The sequence below is a fragment of the Capricornis sumatraensis genome, chromosome 3, assembly GCF_032405125.1.
Source record: "Capricornis sumatraensis isolate serow.1 chromosome 3, serow.2, whole genome shotgun sequence".
NCBI lineage: Eukaryota > Metazoa > Chordata > Mammalia > Artiodactyla > Bovidae > Capricornis > Capricornis sumatraensis.
This window is the reverse complement of record NC_091071.1, coordinates 99,206,435-99,222,128: the sequence shown is the minus strand read 5'-3', so window position 1 is coordinate 99,222,128 and position 15,694 is coordinate 99,206,435.

Here is a 15,694-nt window from a genome sequence, read left to right as displayed (position 1 = left end):
TGAATGAATTGGTATGATGATTTATATTACAAAGAGAACCCATAGGCATCAGTAAAAGATGTTTTTTGGACCTAGCATAAGGTTCCCATTAAATTGGTATAACACATAGCCATAGTTATTATTTTAAGTATAAATTTTGACTTTTTCCCCTATTTGTTCTCTAGCTTCTCCTTCCTTCACTTTCAAAATTCTTTTTTATATTTAGTGAACCTTGTGCAGCTCCTTTTGGAACTGACAATCTGTCTAGTGCCATTCATTTTCCAGGCTAGATATGGTAAGTGCCAATCACTCTTCACCATCCCCTTTTATTCATCTATCACCATTGCTATTCTTCCTATTTTAAAACTTAGATGATCACTTCTCTTTACCTCTTCATCCACACCATCAGCATAATTGAGCCAGGTTTATTAAAATGAGAAATTATGCTGGTGGAAATATTTTCCTCCTGTTTTACTGCCTAGACTTAATCATTTAGTGTGGATAGCCTGATAATTGCAATTATCTAAACAAATGAACATGAATCAGTCTCCAAATATAAACCATTCTTGATTAAGTGTAGTTTTTATTTAGAATGCATGTGATAATCAAGAGTCTAGTGATACGGTTGCTTTGTGAATTCTGTTTTTTAAGACTTTTTATAAAAATAGGTGCTCATTCAGATTGAGGAACTAAATGTTTGGACTGAGTGACGTTTTATGTAAGTGTTCTAATACTACATAGACATATTTGCTGAGTAATTCTTTTCAGATTAGCAGGAATATTTTCAAAACTGATTTTTTATACTATTTACTCTACTTGCCCACCCCCCCACCCCCCCTACCCCACTTTTAAAAGTGTAACATCTAGTACTAAACTTTTTAAGCAGTTGCTGAGGGCACTATCTTTCTTTTATTTATCACTTATCTATATCAAATGAAGTGGAAATTTCCAGGTGTCATTTTCAAGTTCTGTATTCTCAGAGTTAGGCACCAATGACTAATTAAATCCACAAGCAGGTGATTACAGGTGCAGAAAATTGTACCTGCAATTAATCCCACCTGTGATTGAGACTGTGCATACAAAAGAATATTGAGACTATGATACAAAAGCTAGGCTTTTTAGATGTTGGTTCTGAGTTTTCTATCTTGAAACCACATGTTTCTAGGTTCATCTTTTTAAATTTTTCATATTTCAAAAGAATATTGCATCATTTTTGTTTCACATTTAATATTATAATTTATGAGAAATTTAGGTCTTAGATCTAACTTGAATCCATTAAAGTACCAACATTTAAATCTGATTTTAAAAAGTGGGCCTTTCATAATTTTAATAAACTCTTTTCTATATCTCCATGTAAATGACACCTCACAGGCTAAAAATTTAATTTAATTTGAATCAAACAAATATATAAATGGTTACTTCTATAACTTACAAATTGCAGATGTATCATTATGCTAAAGATATTTCTTATCTTTGTATTTATGTGTATTTCTTTAAATTTCATATTATGGAGAAGAAAATGATAACCCACTCTATTCTTGCCTGGGAAATTCCATGGATAGAAGTGCCCGGCGGGCTACAGTCCGTGCAGTCACAAAGAGTTTCATACAACTGAGCGACTGAGCACAGGCAAACTTCATATTATATCTACTACATCAGTGCCTACTGTAGTGATCTGTGAATGTAAGTCATTGACTGGTAAATTCCGGTAATAAACAACAAAGTCATTTCTAAACATAATGGGAATCTACATATGAAAGTAACAATTTTAATAAAATTTAATACCATGCTTATTTAGCATCTTTTTTTTTTTCTTTCAAGTCCTACTTAAAAGTCCTTTTTAAGTCAATATCAATGCCAAATGAAACCAAGGAAATTTTAGCTTCAGTTCAGTTGCTCAGTCATGTCCAACTCTTTGTGACCCCATGAAATGCAGCACGCCAGGCCTCCCTGTCCATCACCAACTGCCGGAGTTCACTTAAATTCACGTCCATCAAGTTAGTGATGCCATCCAGCCATCTCATCCTCTGTCGCCCCCTTCTCCTCCTGCCCCCAGTCTCTCCCAGCATCAGAGTCATTTCCAATGAGTCAACTCTTTGCATGGGGTGGCCAAAGTACTGGAGTTTCAGCTTTAGCATCCATTCCTTCCAAAGAACACTCAGGACTGATCTCCTTTAGAATGGACTGGCTGGATATCCTTGCAGTCCAAGGGGCTCTCAAGAGTCTTCTCAAGAAACTGTATATTTAATTGCTCTGTATTGATTTATAGTTGAGTGATATGAACTCAATAACAGTAATATTAAGAATAACATGTAGGACATGACTTTTGTCCAGATGTATATATAAGGTATATAGTAAGTATGTAAAATAAATAAGAGATTTGCATTCTTACATATATGAAGTAAAATAAAGCAGTTTTTATTATTCATTTCTTTACTTCATGTTTTGCATGTATTAACATTTAACCTATGATTATTAATACTCTACAGTGTTCCAGGCACTGTCATAGGCCTTGAGATGCAAAGATGATCAAGTTATTTATGCTCCCTTCAAGGAGTTCATATTCTGTTTAGACTCTTGCTCCCAGAAAGTGACAAAATTGTTGTCTCATATAGTATGTGAATGTGCAAAATGATATAAAATCCCAGATTAGGGAGATGATAATGCTTTTATAAAGTTTTTAGGTAACTATTGTCATATAGTCTTCAGTTATTTGAACATTACATACAAATTATACAGATACTCTAATAAATCATTCAATATTTTTGTTCTAAGCAAAGAAATAGAGGAAAACAACAGAATGGGAAAGACTAGAGATCTCTTAAAGAAAACTAGAGATACCAAGGGAACCATCCATGCAAAGATGGGCTCGATAAAGGACAGAAATGGTATGGACCTAACAGAAGCAGAAGATATTAAGAAGAAGTGGCAAGCATACACAGAAGAACTGTACAAAGAAGATCTTCATGACCCAGACAATCATGATGATGTGATCACTAACCTAGAGCCAGACATCTTGGAATGTGAAGTCAAGTGGGCCTTAGAAAGCATCACTACGAACAAAGCTAGTAGAGATGATAGAATTCCAATTGAGCTGTTTCACATCCTGAAAGATGATGCCATGAAAGTGCTACACTCAATATGTCAGCAAGTTTGGAAAACTCAGCAGTGGCCACAGGACTGGGAAAGGTCAGTTTTCATTCCAATTCCAAAGAAAGGCAATGCCAAAGAATGCTCAAACTACCGCACAATCGCACTCATCTCACATGCTAGTAAAGTAATGCTCAAAATTCTCCAAGCCAGACTTCAGCAATACGTGAACCGTGAACTCCCTGATGTTCAAGCTGGTTTTAGAAAAGGCAGAGGAACCAGAGATCAAATTGCCAACATCCGCTGGATCATGGAAAAAGCAAGAGAGTTCCAGAAAAACATCTGTTTCTGCTTTATTGACTATGCCAAAGCCTTTGACTGTGTGGATCACAATAAACTGTGGAAAATTCTGAAAGAGATGGGAATACCAGACCACCTAACCTGCCTCTTGAGAAATCTGTATGCAGGTCAGGAAGCAACCATTAGAACTGGACATGGAACAACAGACTGGTTCCAAATAGGTAAAGGAGTACGTCAAGGCTGTATATTGTCACCCTGCTTATTTCACTTATATGCAGAGTACATCATGAGAAACAATGGACTGGAAGAAACACAAGCTGGAATCAAGATTGCCAGGAGAAATATCAATAACCTCAGATATGCAGACGACACCACCCTTATGGCAGAAAGTGAAGATGAGCTAAAAAGCCTCTTGATGAAAGTGAAAGAGGAGAGCAAAACAGTTGGCTTAAAGCTCAACATTCAGAAAATGAAGATCATGGCATCCGGTCCCATCACTTCATGGGAAATAGATGGAGAAACAGTAGAAACTGTGTCAGACTTTATTTTTTTGGGCTCCAAAATCACTGCAGATAGTGACTGCAGCCATGAAATTAAAAGATGCTTACTCCTTGGAAGAAAAGTTATGACCAACCTAGATAGTATATTCAAAAGCAGAGACATTACTTTGCCGACTAAGGTCCGTCTAGTTAAGGCTATGGTTTTTCCTGTGGTCATGTATGGATGTGAGAGTTGGACTGTGAAGAAGGCTGAGTGCCGAAGAATTGATGCTTTTGAACTGTGGTGTTGGAGAAGACTCCTGAGAGTCCCTTGGACTGCAAGGAGATCCAACCAGTCCATTCTGACGGAGATCAACCCTGGGATTTCTTTGGAAGGAATGATGCTAAAGCTGAATGAAGCTCCAGTACTTTGGCCACGTCATGTGAAGAGTTGACTCATTGGAAAAGACTCTGATGCTGGGAGGGATTGAGGGCAGGAGGAGAAGGGGATGACCGAGGATGAGATGGCTGGATGGCATCATGGACTCGATGGACGTGAGTCTGAGTGAACTCCGGGAGATGGTGATGGACAGGGAGGCCTGGCGTGCTGCGATTCATGGGGTCGCAAAGAGTCAGACACGACTGTGACTGAACTGACCTGAACTGAAGCATGTACATAACTTCTATTACAATTTTAAGAATATCATATTGTCCTTTATAAAACTGTGTTTGTTCAGTTGGCCAAAAGTTTGTTTCTAGTTTTCCCATAACATCCTATGGAAAAGCCTGAAAAAATGTTTTGGCCAACCTAATATATGTCAGTCAAAACTTCTTACCTTGTCATTTAAGTCTCTCAGAAATGTGATCTAATTTGCATTTCCACTCTTTCTTTGTGCTGTGCTAAGTTGCTTTAGTCATTTCCAACTGTTTGTGACCCTATGGATTATAGCCTGCCAGCCTCCTCTGTCCCTGGGATTCTGCAGTCAAGAAGATTCGAGTGGGTTGCAGTGCCTTCCTCCAGGGGATCTTCCTGACCCAGGGATCGAACCCACGTCTCCTACATCTCCTACATTGGCAGGCATGTTCTTTACCACTAGCGCCACCTGGGAAACCCCCATCCTTTCTCTAAAATGTACCAAATGCCTTGATGGATAATTTTCATTGAGAGACATGGATTGATTATACCCAAATGACTACTTATAAGCGGCTGCCCAGTAAACACTCAACACATATCACTTAACAAAATCTCTGGAAGAAGCTACTCTACCCTTTATATTAAAGAACTTTCTTTTGAATTTTGAAAGAGCTGATTGACCACCTCTACAGCCAGAACAAGTTTAAGCGCTATGCTCCTTTCTTAACTTGCACTTTGTAGTTCTGAGACCCTCCACTAGCTGACACCCAAAATTCTATGTCAGACTGAAGGGACATGACAAGGAGAGAGAGGATACTAACAGGTTAATTCCTCTCTCTGGGCCCGGTATTATTTTCAGCTAGGGTTGGAGACCAAAGAACAGTCTAAGAATTTGATTCATAAGGATTTAGTATTTCTAATGAATAATTTCAAAGACAGTAATGCATAATAAGCCTCTAACCTTTTGAGTTTTCAGAGAGCCCATCATAAATTAAACGTTACAGCTTTTAATTGCTAAGAACACGTGTATTGTAGTAAGAAGGAGAAAGTAGGCTGAGGTCAAAGAACGAATGTCAACACATTAAGGTAATATATTTAAATATAAACATGTATTATGTGGAAAAATACAGGAAGAATATAATTTTAAAATATTCTACTTCAAAAACTAGCCTCCTGCATTATTTGGTGGTTCTGTGAATAAATAAATCTGAACCAATGTCAATCATTTTCAAAGGAGAAAGAATGACATCTAGCCTGACAACTAGTGCTCCAGTTTTACAACCGATGCAATTTGAAATGGCAGCAATATTAAGCCTTGACTATTAATGATGGCAGCTCTGCTGAGTGTTACTAGAGTGGAGATTTGATCTGTAAAGAAATTCAAATTACTTGCTTTCACAGTTTTTCTAGACTTCCCATAATTTGTTTCTCCCCCTGTATGCATGCTTAGTATCAAAAGTTAACTTGCATATCCACTTTTTCATTTTATTTTGATATTATGTACCATGTTTCATCACATCTCATTACAGTGTGATTCAAGCTAATGTCTTATGATACTGTATTATGTGCTCTGCAGCTTCTCCACTTATCAGAATTACATTAGAGAAGTTTGACATATCATCTAGTCATATTTTTAATTACTAATTGAATTTAACTATTATAACTGCTATATCTGATATTGGTCACTTGATGTGAAACTTTTGACCAAAATGATATTTTATCCTCATAAAATTTAATTTTCTTTCTAAAGGAAACAGTTTTAAGTGTATGTCCTTTCATATTTTTGTTTGCTTATATGGATTTAGTTGAATGTTCTAAAGGTTCCCTGTCTGCTTGTTGGTAACGTAACCCTTACCTTCTCCATGAAAAGAGGACAAGCATTATCTTTTAGAACTGCACAGCTGGTCTCAATTTTCAGCAGGTCCCAACTCAGGCAAAACAACAGAACAGGCCATAGAAATGCATTAAAGGAAGAGAACCATAGGGTAGCATGCTCTAATTCTTTTTATTTCTTTCTTTCCTTTAAGTGTCTTAGGGACACTGCAGCTGTAATGCACTAACACAGGTCGTTGACCCATTTTTGAAGCTTTGGAGTAGGTGGCTATTTTGTGTTTTTCTCTGCATGTACATCAGTTGTGCTTGATTCCTGAAGAACCAGGCTTTAAACTATGGTGAGTCAGGATTATCCCAAGAATCTTCAGCAATGAAGCCATATCTGTTCAGCCTCCTAAAGGCATTAGACAATCCCTGAAGAATTCAACTGTCAAGATGTTAGTTCAAGAAAGCTGTAAAGTTTCTGTAGGTCAATGTTTTTAAAGGATATTTATTTTCTTTTCATTGAGTCAGGATAAAATGCAGTCAATGCTGCTGCTGCTGCTAAGTCACTTCAGTCGTGTTCGACTCTCTGTGACCCCATAAGATGGCAACCCACCAGGCTTTCCTGTCCCTGGGATTCTCCAGGCAAGAATACTGGAGTGGGTTGCCATTTCCTTCTCCAATGCATGAAAGTGAAAAGCGAAAGTGAAGTCACTCAGTCATGTCCGACTCTTCGCGACCCCATGAACTACAGCCTGCCAGGCTCCTCCGTCCATGGGATTTTCCAGGCAAGAGTACTGGAGTGGGGTACCATTGCCTTCTCCAAAATGCAGTCAATATTCCATGTAAAATCCACTCATCATTCTGTGGGATATTTATGCAGTGCTTTTAAATGCTGAAATATTTACTATATTAATTTTTGAGAAATGCTAAAAATTAAAATAGTGGCCTAAAATGTTAAAAGATGTTTTATAAGTTTTAATTTACTTTTATTTTTAGGCACTAGAATGTCTCATTTATTACATTAGAAATAAAATATTACTTATTTTACTTTTGCTCAATAATTTTTATTTCTCCTGTATCTGCTTTGGTTCAGATAAAAGAAAAATACTGAAATATATATAGAGATATTTTTTTACTGTCAACTTTATCACTTAAGGCAACTCTAACAAAACTTTGTAAACATTTTTGTATAGAAATATAAAACCATATATAAATTTTTGTAAGATGTTACAAGGTATCCGAAAAAAAGTTAAATGTTTGGTTGAAAGGTTTGAAAGTAAAGTTGCTCAGTCTTGTCTGACTCTTTGCAACCCCACGGACTGTAGCCCACCAGGCTTCTCTGTCCATGGGATTTTCCAGACAGGAATACTGGAGTGGGTTGCCATTTCCTTCTCCAAGTTGAAAGGTTTAGAAGATGCTAAATTAAATAAATTTCTTTATTGAAAAGTTTTGTTTTCTGTTTTATAGTAAAGTTTTTTGTTTCCTGTTTTATAGGCAGTGTAGATAAATTTTATCAATACCCTTTCATTCATTTACTCAGTCTTCAAATCCCACACTTCTGCAAATCCAAGGAATCTGGTAGGCCAAATGAGAAGTCATCTGCAAGGAGCTTTCTGTTCTAGTGGGACTCATACCCTATGAATCTGGACAGAACAATGAAGTTAACCTCAGCAGAATCAACAATTCCCTTCAACACACAGAGTATATATACTGTACACGTATTGTAAGTAAAAGAATGATTTGTATATTTTCACCATTAACTTTTGTGCTCCCACTAGATCATATAAAGATCAAATAGTCTGTATTCAGTCCATTTTACAGATCCTAGGAATGAGTAGAAGAATTGAAAGCCATCAAGATGGGTTGGATTAATCTGTATTGAGAAGGGGAAATGGTTGATGATGGGAAGAATGTGTGTGTGAAAAAAAAACAGGAGGTGAAATTCAAGGACCTGCAGGGACTAGATTAGTGGAAAAGTTCTAAGGATTTATAAAATCAGAAGATAAAGATATTGTGATGATAGTTATGTTTTTAAAATACAGAATAGGACTAACATGAGTCTAGACACTTTAAAGACAGCAAACTATGCATTACAAATGAAATCCCCTAAGACAACATTACTTTTCAAAGCAGTTTTAAATGTTGGAATATTTTGAATTAATTGTTTTAACGTTGCATAATGTATAGATGGGGCAACCAAGAAGCTTGGTATTAAAAAGTTATACAAAGTTACTGTTTTATTATTACCTTAATATAACTAATTTAATATATTCAGAAATAAATTAACTTTAAGAATTAATTTTTAATCTCTGAGAATAATTAACTATAATTGAATATATTTAAAATCACATTTCTATCATAACAAAATTATTCAATAAGCTGTGATGTTTATGTCTCTCAAACTCTATAATTGGTACTGCTAAACCATTATATTGAAATTAAAAGTGGCTCCTACATATTATATATTAGGTTTCAAAATTATTTCTATTGTATATATCTTCTGATACTGTGTTGTTGACTGTTCTGGATGTTGGTTAAACAATCAGTATCAAATATTATTTTGCATTTAATACCCAAAGGACAGGGGAGACTTGTGTACTGCAGTCCATGGGATCGCAAAGTGTCTAACATGACTTAGCAAGTGAACAACAGGTTTCAAAAAATAACTTTAACTGTACAAGAACATGGAAGAACAAAATGCCATCAGATCACAGAATCTTTTATAATTTGAATACAAAATGGTCCTTTTTCAATCTTAGTGTCATACCAGGATGCAGTGTTTCTTTTGTCTGTGGTTCCTACAGGCTAACTTAAGGTATTCATTATTCCAAATATTTTTATTGCAACATCGATTATAAACTATTTTATGTACAAAATTACATATGTACTATGCATTTCCATATTGTAATATTTATAAAATTGCAATGTATATTTTTTATATGAAAAACATCATTGAACATCTTTAATACAAAATAACATTTTAAAATGAGTATCGGTATATCATTATGCTGTTTGACTTAATTCTCACCTCAGCTGAATTTTTTCAGTATTAATAAGAGAAAGTTTTACAATTATAATATGGATAGTGATTAAATGAACTTATCTCCTTATCTCTTTCTTAAAATTACATTTTTGAAAAACACAACTTTTGTGTTTAATTGGGTCATCAGAGACTGTTGCCAATTACTAAAAAAAATCCAGTGTGATTTTGTTCATCAATTTTGAGCAAATTATTTTGGAATGCACAAGGAAAACCAAGTAATTTGCAAATTTCATTTGCATTAAAATAGCATTTGGGGGCACTTTCTGGACATAATTCTTGGGAAATTCACATTTTTCTCAAAGTCTCAAATATGGAAATATGGAAGAGATAAGTAATTTGAACAGTTTAACAATGTGTCTAAAAATGAACTTACATTTCATCAAATTTTATCAAATTAAAAGGAGATTAAACTGGGAGGCATTCACTTTATAGATAATTTTAAAATCTTATTGTCTTTTAATATGCTTTTACAAGCAAAATTTTATCCAAAGTATGAAAACACATGACAGGTTAATCATAGAGTTCATAGATGCCTGCAGAGCCATTGATAAAGGCAACCAATATAACTTACATCTCAAAATCCAATGAGATGAAACTGCGTGGAATATAGAAATATATAGTGATTGTAATACTTGTGTTTTGAGTCTGATAAAGGCTCATCACTGTTTTTGATCAATGCTAGTTTGTTTGCTTCAGAATTATGCATTGGATTATGTTATTGTTGCTTTAGATTTGTACTTTTGAGTATGTGGTGTGAGAGTGAGGGACACACTCTTCACACATGTGATTTTGTGTGTTTATATTTCTTCTGACATTAGAGGAAACTGGGAAAATTAAAAAGGAGTTATTTTTCATAAAAGGCAAATTTTCTAAATTGAAAGATGATTAAAGCAAGAGGAAACAGTCAAACTGATGGACTACACATTTTGATTCATCAAAAAGATGGAGAAAGGTCTAAGGGAGTTACGTAAAGTTACATAAAGTTTTTATATAGTTCAGTTCAGTTCAGTCACTCAGTCGTGTCTGACTCTTTGCGACCCCATGAATCGCAGCACACCAGGCCTCCCTGTCCACCAATATCTCCCAGAGTTCACTCAGACTCACGTCCATCGAGTCCGTGATGCCATTCAGCCATCTCATCCTGGGTCGTCCCCTTCTCCTCCTGCCCCCAATCACCCCCAGCATCAGAGTCTTTTCCAATGAGTCAACTCTTTGCATGAGGTGTCCAAAGTACTGGAGCTTCAGCTTTAGCATCATTCCTTCCAAAGAAATCCCAGGGTTGATCTCCTTCAGAATGGACTGGTTGGATCTCCTTGCAGTCCAAGGGACTCTCAAGAGTCTTCTCCAACACCACAGTTCAAAAGCATCAATTCTTTGGCACTCAGCCTTCTTCACTACAGCCCAACTCTCACATCCATACATGACCACAGGAAAAACCATAGCCTTGACTAGATGGACCTTAGTCAGCAAAGTAATGTCTCTGCTTTTGAATATACTATCTAGGTTGGTCATCACTTTTCTTCCAAGGAGTAAACGTCTTTTAATTTCATGGCTGCAGTCACCATCTGCAGTGATTTTGGAGCCCGAGAAAATGAAGTCTGACACTGTTTCCACTGTTTCCCCATCTATTTCCCATGAAGTGATGGGACCGGATGCCATGATCTTCGTTTTCTGAATGTTGAGCTTTAAGCCAACTTTTTCACTCTCCTCTTTCACTTTCATCAAGAGGCTTTTTAGCTCCTCTTCACTTTCTGCCATAAGGGTGGTGTCATCTGCATATCTGAGGTTATTGATATTTCTCCCAACAATCCTGATTCCAGCTTGTGTTTCTTCCAGTCCAGCGTTTCTCATGATGTACTCTGCATATAAGTTAAATAAGCAGGGTGACAATATATAGCCTTGACATACTCCTTTACCTATTTGGAACCAGTCTGTTGTTTCATGTCCAGTTCTAACTGTTGTTTCCTGACCTGCATACAGATTTCTCAAGAGGCAGGTCAGGTGGTCTGGTATTCCCATCTCTTTCAGAATTTTCCCTAGTTTATTGTGATCCACACAGTCAAAGGCTTTGGCGTAGTCAATAAAGCAGAAACAGATATTTTTCTGGAACTCTCTTGCTTTTTCCATGATCCAGCGGATGTTGGCAATTTGATCTCTGGTTCCTCTTCCTTTTCTAAAACCAGCTTGAACATCAGGGATTTCATGGTTCACGTATTGCTGAAGTCTGGCTTGGAGAATTTTGAGCATTACTTTACTAGCATGTGAGATGAGTGTGATTGTGTGGTAGTTTGAGCATTCTTTGGCATTGCCTTTCTTTGGAATTGGAATGAAAACTGACCTTTTCCAGTCCTGTCTACTTATAACAGTAAGGATAGATTATACTTCAATGGATAAAATTAAATATTAGTAATCAATTCTACCAGGCTATTTATATATCTTTTAGTTGTGCCCCAAATTATCCATTGGCTCAAAATTTTTGATTAATCTTAGTATCTTTCAGTTAGAAGAAAACCTAGACTTAGAAATTTGTAAGAAAAAATAATCAGACAAGAAATGAATACATTAAAATTTTCTAATAGGTGGAATTCAATCTATGCTTAAACAAAAACAGAGTTAAAAAATGTTTATTAGAAAGATGGTACTACTAAGTATTTCACACTTACATTAATGTAAAATCTATCCATCCATTTGTAACATTTTAGATGTTTGAAATGAGAAAGATAGAAAAATCACATTTTCTTGACAGACTCACAAACGTGAAAAATAATTATTTTCCTTCTTAGATTTCTCTTATCTAGAATAAGCACTCTTGTTTTCTTTTAACTGTCTTCATATTTAACCTCCTTATCAATTTTCACTATTTTCGGTATTTCATGTTTGATTAGTCAATGTTCCCCTTTAACTACATATTGAGAAAAAAATTTCATTGGTATTTAAATGACAAAACAGATGATTCCATAACAATCATCTGACTTCCTTGGGCAAAGTCTAGCTATTCAGCTAACAATGCTACTGTACAAAAACTGCTTCAGTTTTGGCTTTACCAAATCCCCCCAGAGAATGGATACATGTATATGTATGCCTGAGTCTCTTTGCTGTTCACCTGAAACTACCACATTAATTGGCTATACTTCAGTACCAAATAAAAGTTGAAAGTCTGAAAAAAAAAGTTTTACCAAATTCAATCAGAAAAAAATGCATCTGAAGTGCAAATCATGACTACCTAAACTTAGAAAATTACATGTCCATTATCAGAATAATACTAATTTTGACATGATTTTCCAGTTCTTGTAATTGGGTTCTATTCTGTCATCTATGTTCTTCCTTTTGACCTCATTAATATATTTTTCACAACAAGAATAAGAAACAGAACCTCCTTATATCTGAGGTCATCTTGCAATACTGAAACAGTAGTCTAAATCACTGAATATCTGAAAATATTCCTCCTTTAATATAAGTGAGACAAATGAGAGCATCATCATTTAGAGAGCTTGAGACAGAGGCGGGGTTGCTTATTCTTGAATAATAAGCAAGTGTCCGTAAGAGGTCAGAAATAATACTTGTATCCTTGCAAACAGGTTATAACCTGGCATCCAGCACCTAGAATAAAGGTAAAGAGGGAAGAGCATGGAGAATCATATTTCATAGTGGGTAAGCTTACTATGCAATTCCTCAATGTCACAAAACATCCTGGGAATTTTTGCACAATCATGAGTTTAAAGTTCTTACAGTTCTATTTTTGTAAAACAGTGAGAAAATCACCAATTGTAATAAAAATAGAAAGTAAAAAAGGAATTATGAGCACCATCTTTCATAGAGATTCACAGTGAACTGCAATTATGCCCCTCCCTGCCTCACCTCAGCTGCTTTGTTGAAAGCCTGTCTCTGACATTCAGAACAGAAAATGGAGCAAGTATTCCAAGAATAACTTATTAGGAAGAAAAAAAGAATTATGGGATCCCAAACCAAAAAAAAAACAAATCTGATGAGAGCATAAGAAAGACAAGTTTATAGACCAACACTATCAGCTGGAACTTTCTGGAGATTCAAATGTTCTGAGAATCAAATATGGTAGCCATTCAACACATGTAGTTGTAGAGAACCACGATTTCTCTAGTATGACTGAGGAATCAATTGTTTTCAACATAAATTTAAATGCCCTCATATCTCATATAGCTAGAGACTACTATACTCAACACGTATCTATAAACTATGTTCATTTTTACATTTCACTTGTCTGGGATATGGTATTTATTTAAAAGTTACATATTACTTATTATTTGCTAACAAATAGTAGGTTTCCTTCTCTCTGAAAAAGAAATACCAATTCATTCAAACACATATAAGGTGATCAATAAATCTTACATTCTCCAGTGCATTTTCTAAAATAAATGTTGAGGATATCTAGTGGCTTCTGGGTCTCAGCTTTGTCATTGACAGCTAAATGAGTGTACGGAAGTCAGTACTGGATCTGAGTCATACTTTCCTCATTATCAAATGAGAAGTAACAACAGGCCATTCTAGCTTATAAAATATGTTTGTTATAAAATGCCATGTACCATAGGACGGACAGGTGTTAGAAGAGCATAATGCAAGGTCATACTGCAGAGCAACAGGCTGTGAGGCTGCTTCTTTAGCTCAGGTGGTCAGGATGGATCTCTCTGAGGATAGCACATTAGATCTGCAACCTGAATGAGAAGTCTTACGTGCAGAAATCTGAAGGATGAGCAGTTGAGACAGAAGTTATAGTAAACACATACATTTTGAGATGAGCATAGCTCACAAAGAAGTTAAATGTAGCTAAAATATATGGAACAAGGAAGAAAAACAGGGAGGATAGCAGAGTAAGATAGTTAAATAGGGCCAAGTAATCACTCCCTGATAGTTTTGGTAAGAGTTTGTACTTTCACATTCAAAGAGACCAGTAAAGATTGCAAGCAAAGAATTTAAATAAACTGAGTTGCATTTTCCAAGTAACACTCTAGTTGCTATGTGATGAATGGACAGTAGGAAGTACAGGTATGGAAGCCTGGAGATCTTGTAAGAAAGCTGTTGCAACATTTAATAATGTCTCCCTATATTACCTAGATGGGAAACTAGTATTGGCAGTATATTATTATTTTTTGTCAAAGGGACTGCATAGATTTATTCAATGGGCTTCCTTTGTGGCTCAGCAGGTAAAGAATCCACCTGCAATGCAGGAGACCTGGGTTTGATCCCTGGGTTGGGAAGATTCTCTAAAGAAGGGAAAGGCTACCCACTAAGGTATTCTGGCCTGGAGAATTCCACGGACTGTATAGTCCCATGGGGTCACAAAAAGTTGGGCACGACTGAGTGACTTTCATTCAGATAAGGGACTATGACAAAAATGGTTAAAGATTTGTACTCTTCTTTCAGGGTAAGAATTATAGTTGGAAAGTGGTTGCCCAGCCAAAGACTGTACTTTCAAGTTTCCTTGGTATCTAAGTATTGCCATACGAGTAGTTTTCATGAAGAAAATACAAACATAAGTGATGCCTGGCTCTTCAGGATCAAGGTGATTAAGAACCAGCTGTGCCTTTACCCTCTTTCAGCCTGTTTTCTGACTGTTTGCTAGATGTCTCCTCTTCCTCAAGGAAGATTCTAGAAACCATACCCATTTTCCTGGGTTCCTGATTGACTGCATGGAACAGAGCCCTCTCACAACTCCAACAACTCATGTGTGATTATTACCAGGACAAGTAAATTTGTTTCGTATTACACCCATCAAATATTGCCTTTTTTAAAGTAGGAGCTAACCTATCTTAATTAATAATAATTTTTTAAAAATCCATAGCATTGCCTGTATCATATGTTATGTATTTTTTCAGTCAGTATAATTCTCCATATGTGTGCAAATGGAGATGAATCTTTAAGGTCATACCTGGATAATGGCTGATGAAATATAAAGCTATGATTCAAATCCTTAGGGAATCTAGTTTAGAGGAAGACACTAAAGGAGATCACCTTTTTAGCTGTCAAAAAACAGAATTTGAAATACTTATCATATAGATTGGAGCCACAAAAACACATAATACAGGGCTTATCTACATTATGATAAAACCAAAGTGCTAGAAACAAAATGTGCGTTTGTTTTAGTTTCCTTTGAGGAGAATGTCTTTATGCAATACTTCAGGTAACTCCAGACAACATGAATGAACTCTGTAAGTGCAAATAGCACTGGCCATTTGGAATATTTACATCCTTAATTATATTTGAAGACTAAAATCATAGCTAATTTTTCTTTTTGATCTTTGAAAACAACTCTTTATAATTTAAAAGAAAGTATGTAGTAGGAAGTATCCAAGTATTATATATTTTTAATACAAGGGA